We start from the raw sequence: 26,762 nt of genomic DNA on the forward strand, positions 1-26,762 counted from the left end.
AAGGTTGCTCTCCAAAGCGTAGAGAGTTGAGGTGGATGGTAGAATAGTAATGGGGTCGATCATTCTGAAGGGGTGCCCCCTAGGCCTTATATATTCGACCGTGGGGCAATACACGTGGATATGATAACAATGTGCACCTAAAAGATAGTGAACTGTTTGAGTCTATTTTCCTATGATTCTGCCGACCTATCCTCGCCTGGTTCCGTTGCATGGGGCTCCAGCGTGGGAAAGTCGGATCTTCTGTTGTGGTTGCTTGCTCAACGCTGTGGGGCCGTCCGGGCTTGCACCAATCCGGCCTTACATCAATCTGCTTTACTGATTGTCCCTCCCCAGGCCCATGAAGGAATGACCTTACGATTTATTAGGCTCTTGGGCCTCTCATGAGGTCTTTTACCCTTCCGGTGGACCCGGGGGATATCTGTCCCCCACAGCTTTCTTCTCCTTCCCTTTCTTTTTGTTGCGGGACTCTTCCGATGAGGCCTTCCCGTGGCTTGTAGCGGGCTTGTCGCCAATTTCCATCTCCTTCTTGGCGTGTTCTCCCGACATCACTTCGAGCGGTTAGGTTCTAATGAAGAACCGGGCTTTGATACCAATTGAAAGTCGCCTAGAGGGGGGTGAATAGGGTGAAACTGAAATTCTCAAAAATAATCACAACTACAAGCCGGGTTAGCGTTAGAAATATAATTGAGTCCGCGAGAGAGGGTGCAAAACAAATCGCAAGCGAATAAGGAGTGAGACACGTGGATTTGTTTTACCGAGGTTCGGTTTCGCAAACCTACTCCCCGTTGAGGTGGTCACAAAGACAGGGTCTCTTTCAACCCATTCCCTCTCTCAAACGATCTCTCAGACCGAGTGAGCTTTTCTTCTCAATCACTTGGAACACAAAGTTCCCACAAGGACCACCACAAGATTGGTGTCTCTTGCCTCAATTACAAGTGAGTTTGATCGCAATGAAGAATCAAAGAAAGAAGAAAGCAATCCAAGCGCAAGAGCTCGAAAGAACACAAGCAAATCTCTCACACTAATCACTAAGGCGTTATGTGGAATTTGGAGAGGATTTGATCACTTGGGTGTGTCTAGAATTGAATGCTAGAGCTCTTGTAAGTGGTTGAGGTAGGAAGACTTGGATGACTTGAATGTGGGGTGGTTGGGGGTATTTATAGCCCCAACTACCAAACTAGCCGTTTGGTGGGGCTGTCTGTCGCATGGTGCACCAGACAGTCCGGTGCACACCGGACATGTCCGGTGTGCCAGCCACGTCACCAAGGCCGTTGGGTTCTGACCGTTGGAGCTCTGTCTTCTAGGCCCGCCTGGATGTCCGGTGGCACACCAAACATGCACTGTAGAGTGTCCGGTGCACCAGCGCGCGCGTGCCTGACTTCTGCGCGCTTCTGGCGCGCATTAAATGCGCCTGCAGGTGACCGTTGGCGCGAAGTAGTCGTTGCTCCGCTGGCTCACCGGACAGTCCGGTGCACACCGGACATGTCCGGTGAATTATAGCGGAGCAAATTCCCGAAGCAGGCGAGTTCCAGAGTCGCTCTTCCCTGGGGCACCGGACACTGTCCGGTGTACACCGGACAGTCCGGTGAATTATAGCGGAGCGCCTCTGGATTTTCCCGAAGGTGAGGAGTTCAGCGTGAAGTCCCCTGGTGCACCGGACACTGTCCGGTGATGCACCAGACACTGTCCGGTGGCACACCGGACAGTCCGGTGCGCCAAACCAGGGCACACTTCGGTTATCCCTTGCTCTTTGTTGAACCCTGTTCTTGGTCTTTTTATTGGCTAAGTGTGAACCTTTAGCGCCTGTATAACTTATACACTAGAGCAAACTAGTTAGTCCAATTTATTTGTGTTGGGCAATTCAACCACCAAAATCATTTAGGAAATAGGTGTAAGCCTAATTCCCTTTCAAGATCCGGATCGGCTCTGAGCTCGATACCAAATAGGAAGCAGTGCTCGTCGACTTTCTCTGCGCAAACGCCGACGTCTTTGCGTGGAGTCCCTCGGACATGCCCGGCATACCGAGGGATGTCGCCGAGCACTCGCTGGATATCCGAGCTGGAGCCCGACCCGTGAAGCAGCCTCTGCGCCGATTCGACGAAGAAAAGTGTAGAGCCATAGGCGAGGAGATCCACAAGCTAATGGCGGCAGGGTTCATCAAAGAGGTATTCCATCACGAATGGCTTGCCAACCCTGTGCTTGTGAGAAATAAAGGAGGGAAATGACGGATGTGTGTAGACTACACTGGTCTAAACAAAGCATGTCCGAAAGTTCCCTACCCTCTGCCTCGCATCGATCAAATCATGTATTCCACTGCTGGGTGCGAAACCCTGTCTTTCCTCGATGCCTACTCAGGGTATCACCAAATCAGGATGAAAGAGTCCAACCAGCTCGCGACTTCTTTCATCACACCTTTCGGCATGTACTGCTATGTTACCATGTCGTTCGGTTTGAGGAATGCGGGTGCGACATACCAAAGGTGCATGAACCACGTGTTCGGCGAACACATTGGCTGAACGGTCGAGGCCTATGTCGATGACATCGTAGTCAAGACGAGGAAAGCCTCCGACCTCCTTTCCGACCTTGAAACGACATTCTGGTGTCTCAAGGCGAAAGGCATAAAACTCAATCCTGAGAAGTGTGTCTTCGGGGTCCCCCGAGGCATGCTCTTGGGGTTCATCGTCTCTGAGCGGGGCATCGAGGCCAACCCGGAGAAGATCGTGGCCATCACCAGCATGGGGCCCATCAAGGACTTGAAAGGCATACAGAGGGTCACGGGATGCCTTGCGGCTCTGAGTCGTTTCATCTCGCGCCTCGGCGAAAGAGGCCTGCCTCTGTACCGCCTCTTAAGGAAGGCCGAGTGCTTCACTTGGACCCCTGAGGCCGAGGAAGCCCTTGGGGACCTGAAGGCGCTCCTCACGAACGCGCCCATCTTGGTGCCCCCCGCTGCCGGAGAAGCCCTCTTGATCTATGTCGCCGCTACCACTCAGGTGGTTAGCGCCGCGATTGTGGTTGAGAGACGAGAAGAGGGGCATGCATTGCCTGTCCAGAGGCCAGTCTACTTCATCAGTGAGGTACTGTCCGAGACCAAGATCCGCTACCCACAAATTCAGAAGCTGCTGTATGCGGTGATCCTAACGCGGCGGAAGTTGCGACACTACTTCGAGTCTCATCCGGTAACTGTGGTGTCATCCTTCCCCCTGGGGGAGATCATCCAGTGCCGAGAGGCCTCGGGTAGAATTGCAAAGTGGGCGGTGGAAATCATGGGCGAAACGATCTCGTTCGCCCCTTGGAAGGCCATCAAGTCCCAGGTCTTGGCAGACTTTGTGGCTGAATGGGTCGACACCCAGCTCCCAACAGCTCCGATCCAACCGGAACTCTGGACCATGTTTTTCGACGGGTCGCTGATGAAGACAGGAGCAGGCGCAGGCCCGCTCTTCATCTCGCCCCTCGGGAAGCACCTACGCTACGTGCTACGCCTCCATTTCCTGGCGTCCAACAATGTGGCCGAGTACGAGGCTCTGGTCAACGGGTTGCGCATCGCTATCGAGCTAGGGGTCCGACGCCTCGACGCTCGCGGTGACTCGCAGCTCGTCATCGACCAAGTCATGAAGAACTCCCACTGCCGCGACCCGAAGATGGAAGCCTATTGTGATGAGGTTCAGCGCCTGGAAGACAAGTTCTACGGGCTCGAGCTCAACCACATCGCCCGATGCTACAACGAGACTACGGACGAGCTGGCAAAATAGCCTTGGGGCGAACAACAGTTCCCCCGGACGTCTTCTCCCGAGACCTGCATCAACCCTCCGTCAAGACCGACGACACACCCGAGCCTGAGGAGGCCTCGGCCCAGCCCGAGGCACCCTCGGCTCAGCCCGAGGCACCCTCGGCTCGGCCAGAGGCACCCTCGGCTCGGCCCGAGGCACCCTCAGCACCCGAGGGTGAGGCACTGCGCGTCGAGGAGGAGCGGAGCGGGGCCACGCCTAATCGAAACTGGCAGACCCCGTACCTGCAATATCTCCACCGAGGAGAGCTACCCCTCGACCGAGCCGAAGCTCGGCGGTTGGCGCGGCGCGCCAAGTCGTTCGTCTTGCTGGGAGACGGGAAGGAGCTCTACCACCGCAGCCCCTCAGGCATCCTCCAGCGATGCATTTCCATCACCGAAGGCCAGGAGCTCTTACAAGAGATACACTCGGGGGCTTGCGGCCATCACGCATCACCTCGAGCCCTTGTTGGAAACGCCTTCCGACAAGACTTCTACTGGCCGACCGCGGTGGCCGACGCCACTAGAATTGTCTGCACCTGCCAAGGGTGTCAATTCTATGCAAGGCAGACCCACCTGCCCGCTCAGGCTCTGCAGACCATACCCATCACCTGGCCGTTTGCTGTGTGGGGTCTGGACCTCGTCAGCCCCTTGCAGAAGGCACCCGGGGGCTACACGCACCTGTTGGTCGCCATCGACAAATTCTCCAAGTGGATCGAGGTCCGACCCCTAAATAGCATTAGGTCCGAACAGGCGGTGGCGTTCTTCCCCAACATCATCCATCGCTTTGGGGTCCCGAACTCCATCATCACCGACAACGGCACCCAGTTCACTGGCAGAAAGTTCCTGGACTTCTGCGAGGATCACCACATCCGGGTGGACTGGGCTGCCGTGGCTCACCCCATGACGAATGGGCAGGTAGAGCGTGCCAACGGCATGATCCTGCAAGGGCTCAAGCCGCGGATCTACGACGACCTCAACAAGTTCGGCAAGTGATGGATGAAGGAGCTCCCCTCGGTGGTCTGGAGTCTGAGGACAACACCGAGCCGAGCCACGGGCTTCACACCGTTCTTTCTAGTCTATGGGGCCGAGGCCATCTTGCCCACAGACTTAGAATACGGTTCCCCGAGGACGAGGGCCTACGCCGACCAAAGCAATCGATCTAATCGAGAAGACTCACTGGACCAGCTGGAAGAGGCTCAGGACATGGCCTTACTACACTCGGCGCGGTACCAGCAGTCCCTGCGACGCTACCACGCCCGAGGGGTTCGGTCCCGAGACCTCCAGGTGGGCGACCTAGTGCTTCGGCTGCAACAAGACGCTCGAGGGCGGCACAAGCTCACACCTCCCTGGGAAGGGCCGTTCGTTGTCGCCAAGGTTCTGAAGCCCGGAACGTACAAGCTGGCCAACAGTCAAGGCGAGGTCTACAACAACGCTTGGAACATCCGACAGCTACGTCGCTTCTACCCTTAAGATGCTTTCAAGTCGTTCATACGCCTCGGCCACATACAAAGTCTAGTCATCAAGGAAGGGTCAGCCTTGCCTCGGCAAAGCCCGACCCTCCCTCAGGGGCTAGAAGGGGGGAACCCCCTCTGCGTCAAAATTTTCCTCGGAAAAAGATCTTTTCTGCCAGAATGTCTTTCGTGCTTTTTGACTACTTCGAAAGTGGATCCTGAAAACGACAGAGTACACGTAAGCAGCCAAGGCTGACCGAGCCGAGGGACTCCTACGCCTCCGGGATACGGATACCTCACTCATCACCTTCTGTGATAAGTAACTCACGCTCGGATAAGTGATTCCGCGGACCGAACAAGTCTTCACGCTCGAAAACTCCTCTGTCAAAATGATTTTTCGGGCCTTCTCGACTACGTCGGTGACAGAACCCTATGGACGAGTAAGAGTGCACGTAAGCAACAAGGTCGACCGAGCCGAGGGATTCCTACGCCTCCGGGATACGGATACCTCACTCGTTACCTTCCGTGAAAAGTAACTCTCGCTCGGACAAGCAATTCTGTTACCAACAAATAAGTCCAGATACTCGAAACAACAGGAAAAGGAACGCAACTTTACAACACGACGACAGTATGTTTGGGCCTCGGCGGCCACAGAAAACATACGCACACTACAAGATAACCCGATCCTGTAGGCTCGGATCTTGACAGTTGAAGGGAGCAGCAGCACCCTCGGCGTCAACTACACCTTCGGCGAGGTCCGGCCTAGCCTCGGACGGCGACGCGGTCGGAGGATCTCCACTCCGAAGGATGATATCAGCACCATGCTCGGGCCATCGCCGCCGGGGTCTTCTCCAGGAATCCGGCCCGAGCAGACGGCTCGGCCGGCCACCCCGAAGCCTCAGCCAGCTGTCCCCCGAGGACATCAGCCAGGCTCGTGGCCTCGGCAACTCGACTCCGGCGTCGGTCCCGCCAGTGGATGGCCCGGCCAGGCTCCGGCCGACCAAGTCTTCTTTTCGAGCCAACTCCGCCTCTGTCCGCGCTGACACCGCTACCTCCGGCTTTGGCTCATCGAAGAGCGGTCGAGGGTTCCTTTAACTAAGCAAGAGAAGCCTCGGACAGCAAGGCTGACCGAGCCGAGGGACTCCTACGCCTCCGGGATACGGATACCTCACTCGTCACCTTCGCACGAGGCGACTCACGCTTGGTGAAGCGGTTCAGATAGCCGACAGGCGAGTCTTAGTGCTCGAAATGAGGAAAAAACACGGCTTCGTGCCGAAAATACATACATGTTCAGGCCCCGACAGCCACAATGAACAAGACACCGGCACTCAAGGTGCCATTACAAACGGAACTCTGGTTCCACCTCCGCAGGTACGAACAACCCCACACGATTGGGGGGCCTGCGGAGCAACAGAAGGCTGACGGGTGGCTCGCCGCCGCCCGCTCCAACGACGACGACGACGACTTCTGCTCCGAGGGGCCGAACAGCAGCAGCGATGACCTCAGGGCGGATGCTGCTGCCATAGGGCCCTCGCCCACTTCCTCACTCGAGAGGCAAGGACGAGCAGAAGGCCGTATAGTTGGAGGTCAGTCCGTGGGCGGCACCGGCTATCTTGTCGGCGGAGAAACCTCTTCCGGTTGCCGTGGCGGAAGGCGGCGCCGGAAGCGGCTCCGAAGCCGCTCGGGTCAGAGAGCCGGGCACGCGGCAGCTGCCAGCGCCACGAACGGCGGACGCCCTTCCCCCCGATCACTGAGGGAAGGAGCGGGCCGCTGCCCGCGCAGAGACCGACCCCAACTCGGCGCACTCCCCTCCCCAGCACTGATGATGAACATCCTTGAAGCTGAGGGAGGGGCAGAGGCTGCAGCCCGGGTTGCTTCTCCCCACCCAGGAGCTGGTGGTCACCGTCTTGGGTGACCACCGGCGAGGGGATGCGGCCGGGCTGCCTGATGAAAATCCTTGAAGCCGAACGATGGCTGAAAGGTACCAACTTCCACGAAGTTGCGTTCCTCCAACGACAAGGCGGAAGGATTGCAGGTGTTCCCCATCCGGGGGCTCGGAAGGTGGAAAGACGCGATGCATAAGGGAGCGCGAAGACATGGTCGCCTTTCAAGGGGGTCATCCTCCTTTTAAAGGCAACTCTCCCCACTTGCGTCCTCAGCCATCACGGGCTGAGTCTTCTCCAACACGCTCCAAGATCCTCCCCCTACGACACAGGGGCTGGGTCCCACGCGTCACACAAGCTGGCTCAAGGCAGAAGAAGCCAAACCTCCGCGCGCGGTGCATGCAACTGCCCAGCGGTTACAAGTGTTCCTCCACTTTCACCTAGACCAGCAGGTGAAAGGGCGGACAGCCATGCAGTCGGCATGCAACCGGGCCAAGTGGGCGCACCCCTTCAACTCCAACGCGCCCAGCATGGAGGCCCAGGCCCACACGTCATGCAACCGGCGCACCGGTTGCTACGTGCGAGCAACTGCACTGACCCTCGCGCCACTACCGCGCCTCCTCGACTGCGGAACCAGTACCGCGACTCGAGGCAACCCTGCGCATGACCCAACAGTGCCAGCCAGGCGCATCGATCACGGGCCAGTCAGCCGCGGGAGAAGGCGCGACGGTCGATGCTGCCAAAAATGGGCCGGCAGTAATGGCGGTGGCAGGCGGGCGGAAGCAGCGGTCGCGTCGTCAGCCAAGCTCACATCCCCTCATGGGACGGCGAGAGAACCCTCTCCCACGGTGTGAAGACGGTGCGCCCGTGTTCCGTCCCTCGAACGGCTCGCACACGCGCAACGGCCGCCCCGCGAACCACTCGTCCCGTCGCATTAACTCCGCGGCGGGACAGGCGACACCTTTGGCAGGAGAAGCGGGCGACGCTTCGCCTTCGCCATAACGATCGCGTCAAAAAAAAGGTGCGCCACGTCGTTTCGATTTCGTATCCTTTTCTTTTTCCTCTTTCTCTCTCTTACAACAGGGACCGGGAAAGGGGATACCCCGAAAGGGATCCTTCTCCGTGAAGGAAACGGGCCCCAAGCCCCCCTACTGATCAGAGGTTCGAAGGCCGGCCCCTCGAAGGGGTTCAACAGCTGCCTCAGAGCGCTCGGGCTCCGCGCCCACTACTGATCAGGGGTTCGTAGGCTGGCCCTCGAAGGGTTCACAGCCGCCTCAGACGCAGAGCGAGGGATGACCCTGGGTACGTTCGATACATAACCAAGGCTCGAGCTACGCTCCCGAGGTACCATAGGACATTTCCGAGACCAGCGGGAACGATCTTGTAACGGAATCCCATCAGAGGGAGGCATCGAGCCCTCGGACCCCACCAAAAGGGGACCGGGTCTGGCAGATCACCCGCAGGTACTTTTGGAGCGCGCCTCCGGGCCTCTAGCCGACCCCTAACAAATGGGGCACGGGCGTCCACTCGGATTACCCGTCAGCAGCTCACTGGAGACACCATGTTCGGCGCCCTCCAAGGGCAACATGGCGCTTCCCCCCCTCCTCCTTGCGGAAAGGCGACGCAGGGGCATATGTAAAAAAGTCGAGTCTGTCCTTGACCGTCCTATCGCCCTGTGCGGAGGCTCGGGGGCTGCTCTCGCAAACCCGGCTCCGGCCAAACCGTTGACAGCGTCAACATACCAGCCCGAGAACTTGGGACCCGACCGTGCACCCGGGCTACGGCCAGCTCGCATGAGGGAACAACCAGACCGGCCGAAGCATCGCGAAACACATTAAGACCTCGAAGGAGACAAACTACTCCTCCGAGACCTCGGGGGCTACACCCGGCGGGTGCGCTCGCGCGCACCCACTGGAACAAAATGCAACCGAGAAAGGTCGGTCCCCTTGCGAAAAAGTGCGACAAAAGCCTCCAAGCGAGTATTAACACTCCCTTCGAGGCTCGGGGGCTACTGTCGGGGACCATACTTAGGGGTACCCCAAGACTCCTAATCTCAGCTGGTAACCCCCATCAGCACAAAGCTGCAAAGGCCTGATGGGTGCGATTAAGTCAAGGATCGGTCCACTCAAGGGACACGATCTCGCCTCGCCCGAGCCCAGCCTCGGGCAAGGGCAGCCGACCCCGGAGGATTTACGTCTCGCCCAAGGACCCCCTCCAGCGGCGGACACACCTTCGGCTCGCCCTCGGCCCAGTCTTCGCCAAGAAGCAACCTTGGCCAAGTCACCACGCCAACCGACCATATCGCAGGAGCATTTAATGCAAAGGTGGCCTGACACCTTATCCTGACGAGCGCCCTTCAGTCGACAGAGCCGAAGTGACCGCAATCACTTCGCCGCTCCACTGACCGACCTGACAAGAGGACAGCGCCGCCTGCGCCGCTCCGACTGCTGTGCCACTCGACAGAGTGAGGCTGACAGCAGCCAAGTCCGGCGTCGGGCGCCATAGGAAACTCTGCCTCGCCCGACCCATGGCTCAGACTCGGGCTCAGCCCCGGAAGACGACGAACTCCGCATCGCCCGACCCCAGGGCTCGGACTCGGGCTCAGCCCCGGAAGACGACGAACTCTGCATCGCCCGACCCTAGGGCTCGGACTCGGGCTCAGCCCCGGAAGACGACGAACTCCGCTTCGCCCGACCCTAGGGCTCGGACTCAGCCCTGGCCTCAGCCGACGGTCTCCGCCTCGCCCGACCCAGGGGCTCGGACTCGACCTCGGCCTTGGAAGACAGACTCGACCTCGACCTCGGAGGAGCCTCCACCTCGCCCAACCCAGGACTCAGACCGACCACGTCACAGGAGGCGCCATCATTACCCTACCTCAAGCTAACTCAGGCTACGGGGAACAAGACCGACGTCCCATCTGGCTCGCCCCGGTAAATAAGTAATGATGGCGCCCCGCATGCTCTATGACGATGGCGGCTCTCAGCCCCCTTACGGAAGCAAGGGGATGTCAGCAAGGACTCGACAGCCCCGACAGTTGTCCTTCCGCCAGGCTCCAGCGCTCCTCCGACGGCCACGACACCACGCGAACCGGGTGCCAAAACCTCTCTGGTTGCCATGATGGCATGTACTTAGGGCACTAGCTCTCCTCCGCTAGACACGTTAGCACACTGCTACACCCCCCCATTGTACACCTGGATCATTTCCTTACGCCTATAAAAGGAAGGTCCAGGGCCCTCTTACAGAGGGTTGGCCGCGCGGGGAAGGACGGGACGACGCTCGCGTAAGGCCACTCGCTCCCTCCCGCGTGGACGCTTGTAACCCCCTACTGCAAGCGCACCCGACCTGGGCGCGGGACAAACACGAAGGCCGCGGGTTTCCCCTTTTACGACTGCCTCCCTCTGGCTTCTTCCCCCCTTCGCGCTCCGTCTCGCGCCGACCCATCTGGGCTGGGGCACGCGGCGACAATTTACTCGTCGGTCCAGGGACCCCCCGGGTTCGAAACGCCGACAAATCCAAATCGATCCATTCCAGTCTCTAAAATTTTGTAATATTATTGTCTATCATTTGGTGTCTCTGTTTTGGCATGGAAACAGAAATAAAATTTATTTCTCATGCAATTCCATTTCAAGCACATTAAACCTTTGGAAATTCATAATTCAAAATCTATAACTCCAAAATATGATTCATGTTCCTAGGTTCTTATTTTAATGTGTAGATTTTTATTGTGTATTTCATTCACATGTTTGGTGCAATGTGAATGTTTGCTATACTATGTATGTATTGTGTTGATACGAGTAGACGAGCAAGCCACTGTGGATTCTGAGGTTCAGCAAGTAGAAGTAGCTAAGCAGGAGCTCATTGAAGGCAAGTTGTGCCCTTGATCACTTACTTTTTCCGAGCCATGTTCTTGTTAATTACAATGATCTGCATAGGTTAATTTTGATGGGATCCTTTAGGTCACCCCAGTTTTGGTTATCTTTATACCTTGTTCACCACTGAAATATTTTTGGGTAGTACCTGCTATTGCTTTATGTGGATTTGGGTACGGAGATACACTATTCATGATTACACTTTTATTATCTTTTTGCTATTACAGTTCATGTTAAGATCATTATGTTAATGGGAACACGGAGCGACCACCCGGGAAAACAATGCTACCACAAGGGTTTAATGGGACGCCCTTGGCTGATTAACTAAGAAAGCTAGTGGATGTCTTCCTTACCCGAAAGAGGCAAGGGAAGTAGGGGAGTGGTCAGTGTAGGGAGGTCCTTGGGTTGATTTTGCTGCGATGGCGGTCAGGCGAGGGATTCCTGCACTGGAGCTTCCTATAAACTGTAGCGGGATTTCTGAAGCTAGTGGAACTTTGTAAAGGCCTTGTAGTGTTACCCTGCCTTGCCTCCTCGGTAGAGGTGTATGGTAGAGGTGTATGGGATTGGCCGTCTCTTGGCAGATGGGTAACATGACTTGTGGGTAAAGATGTGTAACCTCTACAGAGTGTAAAACTGGTATACTAGCCGTACTCACGGTCATGAGCAGCTCGGACCCTCGCATAATTAATTTATGGAATTAAAAACTCAATTTGACATTTGCGTCGCATTTGGGATTATTTTATTATTACTTTTCTTTATTATTATTAAGGTTTGGTATTTACTTATACTTAGTAATTGCTAATAAAATTTTGACCAACTTATAAAAGCAATGCTCAGCTTCAGTCTTTACTTTGTTGATCAGCCTTACACTTCACATGAACTCCCACCTTTGGTGAGTTCATGCACATTATTCCTCACGACTTGTTGAGCTATGAACGTATGTGAGCTCACTCTTGCTGTCTCACACCCCCACAGGAGAAGAATAGGTGGTCAAAGAGGAGCCGCCTAGCACTGAGGCTTTCGACTTGATCTAGGTGGTGTCTCCCAGTCAGCTTTGTGGCGCCAGAGAATAATATTTAGTTCAATTTACTTTATCATTTATTTTTGTAAGACTTCCGCAAAGTAATAAGTATATTTATGATATTTATCTCTATGCACTCTGTTATTATATGTGTTGTCTTCTCTGGCGCATATATGAGAACCGGCTTTGTTTCTTAAATCCGGGTGTGACACTCAATAAGCTTGTAGACTAAAGGAAAAACCATATGCTTTTCAGTTTCAACCATATTTACTGCCAAACTTCCAATATCCATGCAACTAGAAAAGGTAGAATGTCTTCTCACATGATGAATATAAGTCTCAAGTTGGCTTCTTATTATTGCACGATCACCATCCGAGAAATCTGCATCATAAATTTCAGCAAGTCGAGCAAGCTTATTGATATCAAATTTGGAGAATGAATTTTTTGGATCAAGACATGAGAAGCAAACTAATAACTCTGGGTTTGCTTCACCAAACCGATGATTCATTTCCACACAAATTTTATCAACCACAACATAGAAAATCTCAGCCCGATAATGATGAAGGTTAGTAACAGTGAACCCTTCACGCCTCGATCTACCTCTGACTGGTATTTCATCAAACATATTTGGCACTGGAATAGATTTTTCATTACAGAATTGCTTCACCTCATCAAATAAGTTCTCCCATCCACTGGAATAAAGCTAGCTCAAAGCTAGCTAGCTACCCAACTAAAATTTAAGTAGCCATGTGATCGAAAACAATAAACCACGCTAGCTAGTACAGAGCGCACCTATAGTCCTGGTTTAAAAAACACCTTTTATCCCATTTTTTAGCCGATGGTGTCAATGTTTGAATACACTAAAGCTAATAGTTACGGCTAAAATTAGTTGAGACATCTAAACACCCTAGCTAATAGTTCAACTATTAGCGATTTTTAGTAAATTAGCTAATAGATAGGTACCACATTTATTTTTTTACTTGACGCTAGTTAGTGCAATTTTACACTAACCAACGTCAACTATAAAAAAACGGAGGGAGTAGTTATTTGTTAGCTAGCTAATTACACTAATAAATTTTAGCCAGCTAACTATTAGTTTTAGTGCATTCAAACACCCCTAAAGACCATCTTTACTTGACGGAGGCAGCCGCAAAACTGGTGGGTTTGAGCCCCTACCACTCATGAGCCTATGATGCTTTATTAAAGCCTCTTCTAAATGCTAAAATATACATATTATATATAGAAAGAGTTTATATACTATAGAAGTTTAGTTCAATGTCTTCTAAATTTTTGAGATAGACTTATATCTGAACTTTGGAAAGTGGTGGAATGTCAAATTCTAAACTAAATAAGTTACTTTATTGAGTGAATTCCAATCTCTCTAAAATAAAAGGATCCAAACGCCCCGTTACTCGAATTTAGTTTAGGTCCCGAACTACCCGAAATAGTGTGTGTGTCACCGGGCGCCTCATGTAGTCGTGTGGACTACATGTCTACAATACACGCGGATGTCGGCCACGTACAATACATGTGGATGTCAGCCACGCGGTCGGCAACCCTTTATTCGGTTTGGAGTGGATCGACACATCCCTATAGCATAGGGAAGGATTTAATCTCCTCCAATCTAACCTAACAACCTAACAAGGCATCAGCTATCAATCCAGTATTCCAGATTTCCAGCGCCGCTTCCTTTTCTCCATCGTGCTCTCCTCCGCCTCCGGTCACCATTAACCTAGCCGCCACTCTCCTCGGTGCGGCGGAGCCCGCCTGCCCGGATCCCGGACACCGGGGCGACCTCAAGTGTTCCACATGCATCATGGGACACGACGCTCACCGCTCGCTATCGCTGGTGAGAAGCCTGCCCTTACTCCTCCCACCTCTGTCCTCTGTCTCTCACATCCTCACTCACCTCACCGGTAGGCGGACTACGGACGACTGGAGCTGGATTTCTGTGGAGAAGTGGATTGCTGACTGCTGTGGAGAATTTCGGACTTTGAAGCCTGAAGTGTGAAGTCTGAACCATCTGTGAAGTCCGAACTGTATTTTTCTTGTGGATTTGTGATGCAATGCAATGGCACTTGGCGGCTGTCACTGGCAGGCAGCAGCAGCACCGCAGCAGGCTTAATGCCTTGCAGCTTTGCACTTTTGTATCTTGTCGTCGTCGAGTACTCAGTACATTAGTGTAGTAGTAGGTAGTACCTGTCGGCTGTATTGGTTCTTGAATTCTCGCTCCTCTGCATAAGGTTTGTTATCTATACTAGATTATGATCTTAAGATGTTCTGTTAGTAGTAATTCATTAATCTGCGTTTTGTTCAGTGAGCTGTTGCTTTATGTATATGCATTTTGTTCTTGTTACAATGTGCATTCATATACGGAGGTACTTGTGCTTTTAATATCTCGGGTAAATTGGGTATATCCGAACCCAAAATTGCGGGTAGCGTTTTTTAAAAGCTGTGATCTAGTAACAATTTCTATTACTCGAATTTAATAAAATCCAAACTACCCGACCTGAACTAATCGGTAACAAGAATAGTTTTGTTGCAAGCATTTGTTTTAATGCATAAAGACGCTACCATGGTTATTAAAGCATCGTTTAAGCGCTAAAACGTGATTAGGAGTTAAAACGTCCGTACGTTTTTAAAAAACTGTGTAGAACGTCCGTTTTAACGTCGGAACGCGCGTTCTGGACGTTTTACCCGTTCTACGGACGTTCTATGCGTTCGTGGGCCTTAAATGAGCCTTTAACCAGCCAGCTCCAGCCACCAAACTGCCTAGCCGCCAAACTGCTTGTCACACCCGGTTTTAGAAGGCAAACCGAATGCGAACCATGTACGTGCCAGGATCAGTTATTCACGTACACAGCAGTTACATAATATGGACATCATCACACAGTGCTCAAAATAGTATTAATAAGGGAAATAGTCGATTACATCATACGTCTGAGACGTCCATATAGTTCTTACAATAAATCAAAGTGCGGAAAAGAAACGTAGATAACGCGGCCTTCACAGGCAGCCGACTGGGGGTTGCCGCTAACCCACACCTAGAACTCGTCGTAGTCTTGGAACTCCTGGAAGTCTCCTTCCACGGCTTCATCTTCGCCTGAGCAGTGGTTGCAATGCTGACAACCTGGGGGGGGGGGTTTGGTGTGTAGAGCAAGGGTGAGTACACATCAACATACTCAGCAAGTATCCTGTTTGGCTGTAGTGGATTAGCTTTATGTGGGGATAAGTCAAGCAGTTGCTTTTAGTTGGTCAGGTTATTACTTACTAGTAGAAAGCCAGGTTTTAACATTAACCCAAGTTATTAACCCAATGTATCCTTTCCAAACGGAAAGAATACCACTTACCAATACCATAATCATAACCAGAACCATCAATCTCATAACCACCTGTACCACAATGCCTCTGATCAAGTACCACTAATCACTGGAGCTCCCTTGGCCGCTCATAACCGCGAGCACGGCTGATATATCAGTTTCATAACACTCTGCAGAGGTTGTGCACTTTACCCACAAGCCGTGATTCCCTCTCTAGCCCGGGCTTGCAAGACCCTTATTCACTCCCGAGGTGAATGGCCAGGGATTCACTACGAAGCCTTTACAAAGATTCCCCGGGGCTGTAGCCACCCGTTAGGTTTCCTAAATGCACCGCACTCCTCCCCAAGGGGCGAACCCAAACTTGGCAGAGCGAGCCGCATACACCGAGCCCCATTGACGGCACGACGGCTAAGTGAACTACACCCCGGATCCTCTAATTATTCAGCTAAGGGCACCCCATTCCACCCTCATGGTTGCACTGTTTTCCCGGGCGGTCATCCATAGAACAGGTCCTTACGGAGAGGCACTCGAGAAACCGCTCGAGCCCCCTTGAATACCACAAGTATAATCATAAAGAATAACGGGAAAACAGCGTATCATAGATAATCACATCATGTTCATTGATTAGAGTTGAGCAATAGCATCAGACTAAGTAGTAATAATCCGACCCAAATAGGTAAACAAGGACATGGATAACAAAAGCTAGTCAATCCTTAGGTATAAAGGTGTAATGCGGGAGGTGAATTAAAGAATGAATAGGACATAGATAGGTCAAAGGACACTTGCCTCCACCAACCGACTGCTGCTCAGGGGCTTCTCCTGCGAATTCCTCGGGCTCTTCGACCGGATCGTTCTCTATGCGAGCGCAAACATACATACATACATCCACATATTTAATACAAAAGAACAGTACACCATACAAGATAACAAATAAAGCGAATATGCATCAAGTATGACATTCGATAACGCATTTGTTATGGTTAGAAAGAAACGGGAAAGGTCTCGCAGGGGGTTAAATCTTATGCACTAATGACACAATTGGTTTTTAACAAAATAATTCTGTTATATATATTTATATATACTAATGGAAACATAATCACTTTTAGTTGATCAACATTGCACAGGGTAAACAATTAACTACGTGAATCAATAACATAACGGAATTTTAAATTAAACTTCCTATTTTCCCATAGCATGAACAGTGATTAGCCTACTTAAAATACAGTAATTATGATCACAGAAAGTAAATAAAATAAAATAAAAAAAAAATAAAAATAAAAAAAACAGAGGGGGGGGCGGTTGAACCGGCCCTAGGGGCGGTTGAACCGGCCCGGGGGCAGGCGGCCGAGCTGGGGCGGCCGAGCGCGGGGGGGGGGCGGCCGAGCTGGGGCCGGGGGCGGCTGAGCCGGGGCCGAGGCCGGCTGAACCGGCCCGGGACAGGGGGGGGGCGCGACCAGGGGCCAGGGCGGGCGGCGGGCGCGGCCAGGGGCCAGGGCGGGCGGCGGGCGCGGCCAGGGGGCCGAGCGGGCGGCGGGCGCGGCCAGGGAGCCGAGCGGGCGGGGCTGGGGGCGGCCGGGCGGCCGGGCGGCGCGGTCGGGCGGCCGGGCGCGGCCAAGGGCCAGCGGCCAAGGGGAGAAGGAGGGGAGGGGGAAGGAGAGAGGAGGGAGAAGGGGGAGGGGAGGGGGCTCACCGGCGAGGGGGGTGGCCGACGGCGAGGGCGCGCAGCCGGGGTCGGGGCAGCGGCGGCGGCTAGGGCAGGGAGGTGGGTGGGGGCGGCGGCTTGGGTGGGGAGGGAGAGAGGGAGAGAATGAGGGAGAGGGAGAGGGGATTTGGGGAAAAAGAGGGGGGGGGTGGGGGCGGCTGGGCCTGCTTTGGGCCCAAGAGGGGGGGGCGCAGGGGCTTGGGCCGGCCGGGGTCGGCCCACGGCGCGGGAGAGAGAGAAAAAGAGGAGAGAAAAAGAGAGGGAGAAAAAAAAGAAAGAAAAGATCTTCTCCACATTTTCGAAATCCGATCTTTCTACATGAATGCAATTGCGCTTTCAAAGCAATCAAAAGAAATGCAGGGTTCGGCATGGTGCATCAAACAACATAAGGTATTTAGGGTTTTTCTTACACGGGAAATCCAAACCGAATCCCGCTAGAACTTTGGAAAAGGTCAAGGTTTAGCGAGGGGAAAAAGAAAAAAGAAAAGGTAACGCCCGAATTTTGGCGAGTAAAGAAAAGAAAAAATTCAACTGCAAAATTCGGGGCGTTACAAACCTATCCCCCTTAAAAGAATCTCGCCCTCGAGATTCAGGGTTGGCTAGCAAAGAGCTCAGGGTACTTAGCCATCAGATCATCTTCACGCTCCCAGGTTGCTTCTTCCTCAGAGTGGTGACTCCATCTGACTTTGCACATTCTGACGGTCTTCCTTCGGGTGACTCTATCTGCAATCTCAAGGATCTGAGCTGGCTTCTCAACATAGGTCAAGTCCTCCTGGACCTCGAGACCTTCCACTGGCAACTGCTCTTCTGGCACACGCAAGCACTTCTTCAACTGAGACACATGAAAGACATTATGCACAGCAGACAAATTCTCGGGCAAACTGAGCTGATAGGCCACTTCTCCACGTCTTGCAAGAATCTGATACGGACCAATGTAGCGGGGTGCTAGCTTGCCTTTCACTCCGAATCTTCTGACTCCTCTAATCGGTGACACTTTCAGATAGACGAAGTCTCCGACTTCGAAACTCAGCTCTCTTCTTCTTGTGTCTGCATAGCTTCGCTGCCTCGATTGCGCTATCTTCAGATTCTCTCGGACCATCTTGATGTTCTCTTCGGCTTCAAGCAAAATATCTGGCCCAAACACCTGCTTCTCTCCAGGCTGATCCCATTGCAACGGAGTTCTGCAACTCCTTCCATACAGCGCTTGAAATGGTGACATCTTCAAACTGGCCTGATAACTGTTGTTATAGGAAAACTCCGCATAAGGCAATCTCTTGTCCCATCCGGACTGATCTTGCAACGCACAGGCTCTTAACATGTCTTCGAGAATTTGATTGGTTCTTTCGGTCTGGCCATCTGTCTGCGGGTGATAAGCTGAACTGAAATTCAGATGCGTGCCCAAGGCTTCATGCAACTGCTGCCAGAAATGAGAGGTGAACTGCGTTCCTCTGTCTGACACTATCTTCTTTGGCACACCATGAAGACAAACGATCCGAGACATATACAATTCTGCCAATACTGCACTGTTGTAGTTGGTCTTGACAGGTATGAAGTGGGCTGACTTGGTCAAGCGATCCACTACTACCCAAATGGAATCGTAGCCGGCTCGAGTGCGAGGCAATCCGACTATGAAATCCATACCAATTTCATCCCATTTCCACTGAGGGATCTGCAACGGTTGCAACAATCCAGCAGGTCTCTGGTGTTCTGCCTTAATTCTTCGACAACTATCGCACATAGCCACATGCTCTGCGATTTCTCTTTTCATTCCGTACCACCAGAATTTCTTCTTCAGATCCTGATACATCTTCTCACTGCCAGGGTGAATCGAATAAGCTGTCTCATGAGCTTCCTTAAGAATCAACTCCCGAATAGACTGGACATTGGGAACACACAAGCGATCTTTGAACCATATCACGCCTTCTGCATCTTCTCGAAAATCTTTGCCTTTGCCTTCTAGAATCAGTCGCCGGATCTCACTGATTTTCTCATCATTCTTCTGCGCTTCTTTGATTTCGCGCTCCAAGGTAGGTTCCAACTCAACTGTGACTCCTCGCGAATTGTTCAGAAATCCGAGACTCAACCTGTCAAACTCCTTGGCCAACTCATAAGGCATCGGACGAGCGACCATCAGATTGACTTGACTCTTTCTGCTCAGAGCATCTGCCACTACGTTTGCTTTGCCTGGATGGTAATGAATCTCCAACTCATAGTCTTTAATCAACTCTAACCATCTTCGTTGCCTCATGTTCAATTCTGACTGAGTGAATATGTACTTCAGACTCTTGTGGTCTGTGTAAACATCGCATTTCTGTCCATACAGATAGTGCCTCCATGTCTTCAGTGCGTGAACCACTGCTGCCAACTCTAGATCATGGATTGGGTAGTTCTTCTCATGAACCTTCAGCTGTCGGGACGAGTAAGCCACAACTCTTCCCTCTTGCATCAACACACATCCCAAACCTGTGTAACAAGCATCGCAATACACCGAGAAGGGCTTGTGCACATCAGGCAAGACTAGGACAGGCGCTGTTGTCAACTTCTCTTTCAGCGCTTCAAAGGCCTCTTGGCATTTCTGGGTCCACTTGAACTCAACCTTGTTGCCTAGCAACGCTGTCATTGGTTTCGCAATCTTCGAAAACCCTTCAATGAATCGCCGATAATATCCGGCCATTCCAATGAAGCTCTTGATTCCTCGAGCATCCGTTGGCGCTTTCCAGTTCAGAATGTCTGCCACTTTCTTCGGATCCACAGCCAATCCTTCCTTGTTGATTATGTGACCCAAGAACAGGACTTCACTGATCCAGAACTCACACTTGCTCAACTTTGCATACAACTGGTGCTCTCGCAATCTCTGCAATACCATCCTCAAATGGTCTGCATGCTCTTCTTCACTTTGAGAATAAACCAGAATGTCATCAATGAATACCACCACAAACTTATCAAGGTAATCCATGAATACACTGTTCATCAAGTTCATAAAGAACGCTGGCGCATTGGTCAAACCAAAAGACATCACTGTGAACTCGTATAAACCATACTTGGTAATGAATGCCGTCTTCGGAATGTCCGAAGGTCGGATCCTGAGCTGATGATAACCTGACCTCAGATCGATCTTGGAGAACACACTGGCTCCTCTCAACTGGTCGAACAGATCTTCTATTCTGGGCAAAGGATACTTGTTCTTGATCGTGACCTCATTCAAAGCTCGGTAATCAATACACATCCTCTTAGAACCATCTTTCTTTTCTACGAACAAGACAGGAGCGGCCCAAGGCGAGGTGCTTGGCCGAATGTAACCTTTCTCTGACAGCTCATCAATTTGCTTCTTAAGTTCATCCAATTCTGGTCCAGATATTCTGTAAGCTCTCTTGAAGATAGGGGCGGTTCCAGGAAGAAGCTCTATAGCAAATTCAACTTTCCGCTCTGGTGGCATACCCGGTAAATCCTTTGGAAACACATCTGGGAATTCAGACACAACCTTGATACTCTCAATTGGATCTGCTTCACTGCTATCGACAGTCATCTGATAACAACTTCCTTTCTTCGGCCCAGGCGGGACTAACTCGGTCACCACTTCCTCTCCTAGTGGGGACACTAACTTGATTGTCCTTTTATCACAACTGATAACTGCCTGATACTTATCTAGCCAATTCATCCCTAGGATGACATCTATTCCCTGAGTACCCATTACTATAAGGTTGGCGGGAAACGCTATCCCCCTTATTTCCACACTTACATTCAAACAAATGCTATCAGCTCGAATTCTACCACCGGCTGAGTCAATTTGAATGGGGGTTAACATGGTAGTAGTTGGAAGATTATGTGCTTCTACCCATGATGCAGTAATGAAAGAATGTGTTGCTCCAGTATCAAATAACACTTCTGCAATATGGGAATCGACTGGGAACATACCTACTGTCATGTCGGGGGTCTCCTGAACTGCTTCAGCCTCCAAGTGATTCAATCTTCCATGATTATAGCGCTGCTGAGAGCGATTGCCTGCTCCAGGCTGAGGCACATTCTGCTTTGCTGGGGCATTGGGGCCTGACTGCTGCTGGGCTGCCTTCTTCGGACATTGCATCACCCAGTGGCCTTGCTCTCCACAGTGGAAACATGCCCTGTTTCCAACCTGAGCTGGTGCTGCCTGACTGTTCTGCTGATTTGCTGGGGCAGGAAGACGAGGTGCTTGCTGATTCTGCTTCTGAAACTGACCTCCTGACTGATTGCTCTGACGGTTCTGGTACTGATGCTGAGGGTACTGCCTTTGAAACTGCTGATACTGCTGACGCTGCTGATGCTGCTGAGGTGGACGCTGGTTCTGCCTGAACTGCTGAGGTTGATTGCCTGAGAAACGGGGACGGCTGCTGCTTCCAGGCTGGGGTCCACTGATCTTGCGCTTACGATCTTCCATCTCCTTGCGCTTTCTCTCTGTCATGATTGCTCTGTCAATCAGGTGCTGGAATGTCGGGAAGGTGTGGTTCATCAGCTGATACTGCAGAGGGTCAACCAAGCCCCTCAGGAAACGGTACTGTCGCTTGGCGTCGGTGTTGACATCTTCAGGAGCATAGCGAGACAATTGCAGAAACCTGTCCCGATACTCACTGACAGACGATGACCCTTGCTTAAGGGCCAGGAACTCCTCCTTCTTCACTGTCATCAGACCTGCAGGCACATGGTACTGACGAAAGCTACATCTGAATTCTTCCCAGGTGATGGTGTCGGGGTTGGCATGGGTGGCGAGGTAAGACTCCCACCATGACTGGGCTGCTCCTCTCAACAGACGGGGACCATACAGAACTTTCTCCCTGTCATCGCACTGAGCGGTATGCAACTCCCGCTCCACAGTGCGCAGCCAATCTTCAGCATCCATGGGGTCAGAAGAGTGAGCGAACGTTGGTGGATGACCTCTCATGAATTCAGCACGCTTGTCTCTAGGCATCTGAGGCATCTGAGGCTGGGGTGGTGCTTGCTGCTGTTGCTGCTGCTGCTGCTGCTGAATGGCGGCCAGAGTCTGACCGATGGCTTGAACTGCCTGAGTCTGCATCAGAAACATCTGCTCAATCGACATCGGGGGCGGGGGCGGCAGGTGCTGCTGCTGGGGCACCTCATCCTGCGGAGCGGCTCGCTCCTGCTGAGCACGCCTTCCTCCTCTACGCCTGTTCTCTGACATCTGCAGAACGCAACCACACATCAGAACTGATCTGGCAAAGCTTGCAGCATAAGAAAAGAGTATAGAATTCTCCAACAGCACTGAACAGATGAGCATCTTCACTGATCTCCAACACAGACCACACAGCTTCTCAGATAAAGAGGAAAGGAGAATAATGGGTTTCCCAACTATATAACTAATTTTATTGACATGGTATGTAAACCAAAATGCAGGGGATACCCACACTCTGGTGACAATCATTACAAAGATCCAAACCAAACATAGTTCATCATGACAAACATAAATGCACAGGATATAGCAAACTACCCTGTCTAACTAAAACTAACTAAGACCGAGACTAACGCTAAGACTGAAGCTTCCATGTATATATTTATTTCGTATTAATTACAAGATCCAACTCTAACGATCTATGGTTCTAGATTTATCTTGGTCTTGCAGGCGGGATTGCCATAAGACTGGTGTCCACGCTGAGGTGAGCGGTACGGGTGCTGAGTCCCAACGGGAGCGGGGGAACCACCGTCCAGATAACGACGTTCCGCGCGCTCAGCCCGCAGCAGGGCGATCTCAGCACGAGCCCTACTCAGCTCATCTAGTGCATGGTCCAGCTCCGTGTTTAGCACGGCGGCTAGGTTGACTGTGCTGCTCAACCTAGGATTGCCCTCACCGACAGGTGAGACAATCACGCCTCCTGTGCTGCCAGATGAACGGCGGGGGTAATACTTCAGGTCAAGACCGTCAGCTGCCCCACCGAAAACCGAGCAGTAGTGCGAAAGCGCACGCCGTGCAGCATCTTGCATGGCTGCCTCAGCTGAGTCCCGCTCAGAGATAGAATAGTGCTCTGAACAGGCCTCTGCACCCTGGAGACTGTCCTCCGGGCAGCGCACCAAGCAAGTCGCCTCCCAGCGGTCCGGGTAGACCCCGCGACTATGCTGGTAGACCACACAGCGATACTCGACGGACCAAGTATGCCGGTCAAATGCCCGACGTAGCAGGGTGTCGAGCGCATCGTGGAAGTGACACCCGCGAGCAGCGTCGCGAGTGATGGGTCGAGCAACCCATCCTTCCGGCTCGGGGTTAGCAGAGAAGTCGGTGTCGTGGCTCGAGCTGTCGTCGCCATCTCCGTCGTCTGGGTCTCCTCCAGCAGCTACTCCAGAAGCTGGGGCGCCCAGTGGTGGTGCAGGGGGCGGCTCCAAAGGAAGCACAGGGGAGCAGCTCCTCACAGACTCTATCTCCTGGTGGAGCGAGAGGGAAGAGCTCCGCTGCTCCTGTCGTCGACGTTCCTGCTCCTCACGCAGGCGGTGGTGTAGTCTCTCCAAGTGGCTGGACTGTCCGGCCACGGGACGGCGAAGCGGACGCTCAGCAAGGCGGGAAGGTAAGAAGGGGATGACTGACTTTCGTGCAGTGTGTCTAAGTTGAGCCATCTACAAAAGACATCGCAAGCAAAAGGGTAAGAACAGAATTAATATGACCAGCAAATAATGAATCATAAGTAAATGAAGGATTGGAATAAAACATGATTTTCAGCAAGGTATAGTATATAGTAGAACATAGGTTTGGTCGGTAGGACCAACTTTTGAAGAGATATCAAAGTCAAGGTAGGGACAGAGGTCTATAGTCCTTAGAACGACCATTCTACTCTAGGTTAGCGGTCCTACAGTCAGCACGGCTCTGATACCACTTATGTCACACCCGGTTTTAGAAGGCAAACCGAATGCGAACCATGTACGTGCCAGGATCAGTTATTCACGTACACAGCAGTTACATAATATGGACATCATCACACAGTGCTCAAAATAGTATTAATAAGGGAAATAGTCGATTACATCATACGTCTGAGACGTCCATATAGTTCTTACAATAAATCAAAGTGCGGAAAAGAAACGTAGATAACGCGGCCTTCACAGGCAGCCGACTGGGGGTTGCCGCTAACCCACACCTAGAACTCGTCGTAGTCTTGGAACTCCTGGAAGTCTCCTTCCACGGCTTCATCTTCGCCTGAGCAGTGGTTGCAATGCTGACAACCTGGGGGGGGGTTTGGTGTGTAGAGCAAGGGTGAGTACACATCAACATACTCAGCAAGTATCCTGTTTGGCTGTAGTGGACTAGCTTTATGTGGGGATAAGTCAAGCAGTTGCTTTTAGTTGGTCAGGTTATTACTTACTAGTAGAAAGCCAGGTTTTAACATTAACCCAAGTTATTAACCCAATGTATCCTTTCCAAACGGAAAGAATACCACTTACCAATACCATAATCATAACCAGAACCATCAATCTCATAACCACCTGTACCACAATGCCTCTGATCAAGTACCACTAATCACTGGAGCTCCCTTGGCCGCTCATAACCGCGAGCACGGCTGATATATCAGTTTCATAACACTCTGCAGAGGTTGTGCACTTTACCCACAAGCCGTGATTCCCTCTCTAGCCCGGGCTTGCAAGACCCTTATTCACTCCCGAGGTGAATGGCCAGGGATTCACTACGAAGCCTTTACAAAGATTCCCCGGGGCTGTAGCCACCCGTTAGGTTTCCTAAATGCACCGCACTCCTCCCCAAGGGGCGAACCCAAACTTGGCAGAGCGAGCCGCATACACCGAGCCCCATTGACGGCACGACGGCTAAGTGAACTACACCCCGGATCCTCTAATTATTCAGCTAAGGGCACCCCATTCCACCCTCATGGTTGCACTGTTTTCCCGGGCGGTCATCCATAGAACAGGTCCTTACGGAGAGGCACTCGAGAAACCGCTCGAGCCCCCTTGAATACCACAAGTATAATCATAAAGAATAACGGGAAAACAGCGTATCATAGATAATCACATCATGTTCATTGATTAGAGTTGAGCAATAGCATCAGACTAAGTAGTAATAATCCGACCCAAATAGGTAAACAAGGACATGGATAACAAAAGCTAGTCAATCCTTAGGTATAAAGGTGTAATGCGGGAGGTGAATTAAAGAATGAATAGGACATAGATAGGTCAAAGGACACTTGCCTCCACCAACCGACTGCTGCTCAGGGGCTTCTCCTGCGAATTCCTCGGGCTCTTCGACCGGATCGTTCTCTATGCGAGCGCAAACATACATACATACATCCACATATTTAATACAAAAGAACAGTACACCATACAAGATAACAAATAAAGCGAATATGCATCAAGTATGACATTCGATAACGCATTTGTTATGGTTAGAAAGAAACGGGAAAGGTCTCGCAGGGGGTTAAATCTTATGCACTAATGACACAATTGGTTTTTAACAAAATAATTCTGTTATATATATTTATATATACTAATGGAAACATAATCACTTTTAGTTGATCAACATTGCACAGGGTAAACAATTAACTACGTGAATCAATAACATAACGGAATTTTAAATTAAACTTCCTATTTTCCCATAGCATGAACAGTGATTAGCCTACTTAAAATACAGTAATTATGATCACAGAAAGTAAATAAAATAAAATAAAAAAAAAATAAAAATAAAAAAAACAGAGGGGGGGGGCGGTTGAACCGGCCCTAGGGGCGGTTGAACCGGCCCGGGGGCAGGCGGCCGAGCTGGGGCGGCCGAGCGCGGGGGGGGGGCGGCCGAGCTGGGGCCGGGGGCGGCTGAGCCGGGGCCGAGGCCGGCTGAACTGGCCCGGGACAGGGGGGGGGCGCGACCAGGGGCCAGGGCGGGCGGCGGGCGCGGCCAGGGGCCAGGGCGGGCGGCGGGCGCGGCCAGGGGGCCGAGCGGGCGGCGGGCGCGGCCAGGGAGCCGAGCGGGCGGGGCTGGGGGCGGCCGGGCGGCCGGGCGGCGCGGTCGGGCGGCCGGGCGCGGCCAAGGGCCAGCGGCCAAGGGGAGAAGGAGGGGAGGGGGAAGGAGAGAGGAGGGAGAAGGGGGAGGGGAGGGGGCTCACCGGCGAGGGGGGTGGCCGACGGCGAGGGCGCGCAGCCGGGGTCGGGGCAGCGGCGGCGGCTAGGGCAGGGAGGTGGGTGGGGGCGGCGGCTTGGGTGGGGAGGGAGAGAGGGAGAGAATGAGGGAGAGGGAGAGGGGATTTGGGGAAAAAGAGGGGGGGGGTGGGGGCGGCTGGGCCTGCTTTGGGCCCAAGAGGGGGGGGCGCAGGGGCTTGGGCCGGCCGGGGTCGGCCCACGGCGCGGGAGAGAGAGAAAAAGAGGAGAGAAAAAGAGAGGGAGAAAAAAAAGAAAGAAAAGATCTTCTCCACATTTTCGAAATCCGATCTTTCTACATGAATGCAATTGCGCTTTCAAAGCAATCAAAAGAAATGCAGGGTTCGGCATGGTGCATCAAACAACATAAGGTATTTAGGGTTTTTCTTACACGGGAAATCCAAACCGAATCCCGCTAGAACTTTGGAAAAGGTCAAGGTTTAGCGAGGGGAAAAAGAAAAAAGAAAAGGTAACGCCCGAATTTTGGCGAGTAAAGAAAAGAAAAAATTCAACTGCAAAATTCGGGGCGTTACACTGCTCCAGCCGCCAAACTGCCCACACGCCACATCCGCGGAGCCGCCAGATGCCAGCCGTCATCGGTCGCCCTCCAAGTACGCCACCGGCCCCCCTCCTCCCTCCTCCGGT

At 52.4% G+C, this 26,762-nt stretch overlaps 1 protein-coding gene and 1 long non-coding RNA gene across 2 annotated transcripts in view; one reads left to right on the forward strand and one right to left on the reverse strand.

Annotated features, from left to right (window-relative positions):
* The window catches only part of LOC103654943 (3-isopropylmalate dehydratase large subunit, chloroplastic), a 72,985-nt gene that overhangs the window by 39,786 nt on the left and 6,437 nt on the right, over positions 1–26,762 (reverse strand). The window lies entirely within an intron of this gene.
* Positions 13,616–14,346, forward strand: LOC103654942 (uncharacterized). The gene is made up of 2 exons (XR_566449.4): positions 13,616–13,839; positions 13,911–14,346. It is a non-coding gene; the product is annotated as an uncharacterized lncRNA (long non-coding RNA).

This window comes from Zea mays, chromosome 4 (genome assembly GCF_902167145.1).
Source record: "Zea mays cultivar B73 chromosome 4, Zm-B73-REFERENCE-NAM-5.0, whole genome shotgun sequence".
NCBI classification, from domain to species: domain Eukaryota; kingdom Viridiplantae; phylum Streptophyta; class Magnoliopsida; order Poales; family Poaceae; genus Zea; species Zea mays.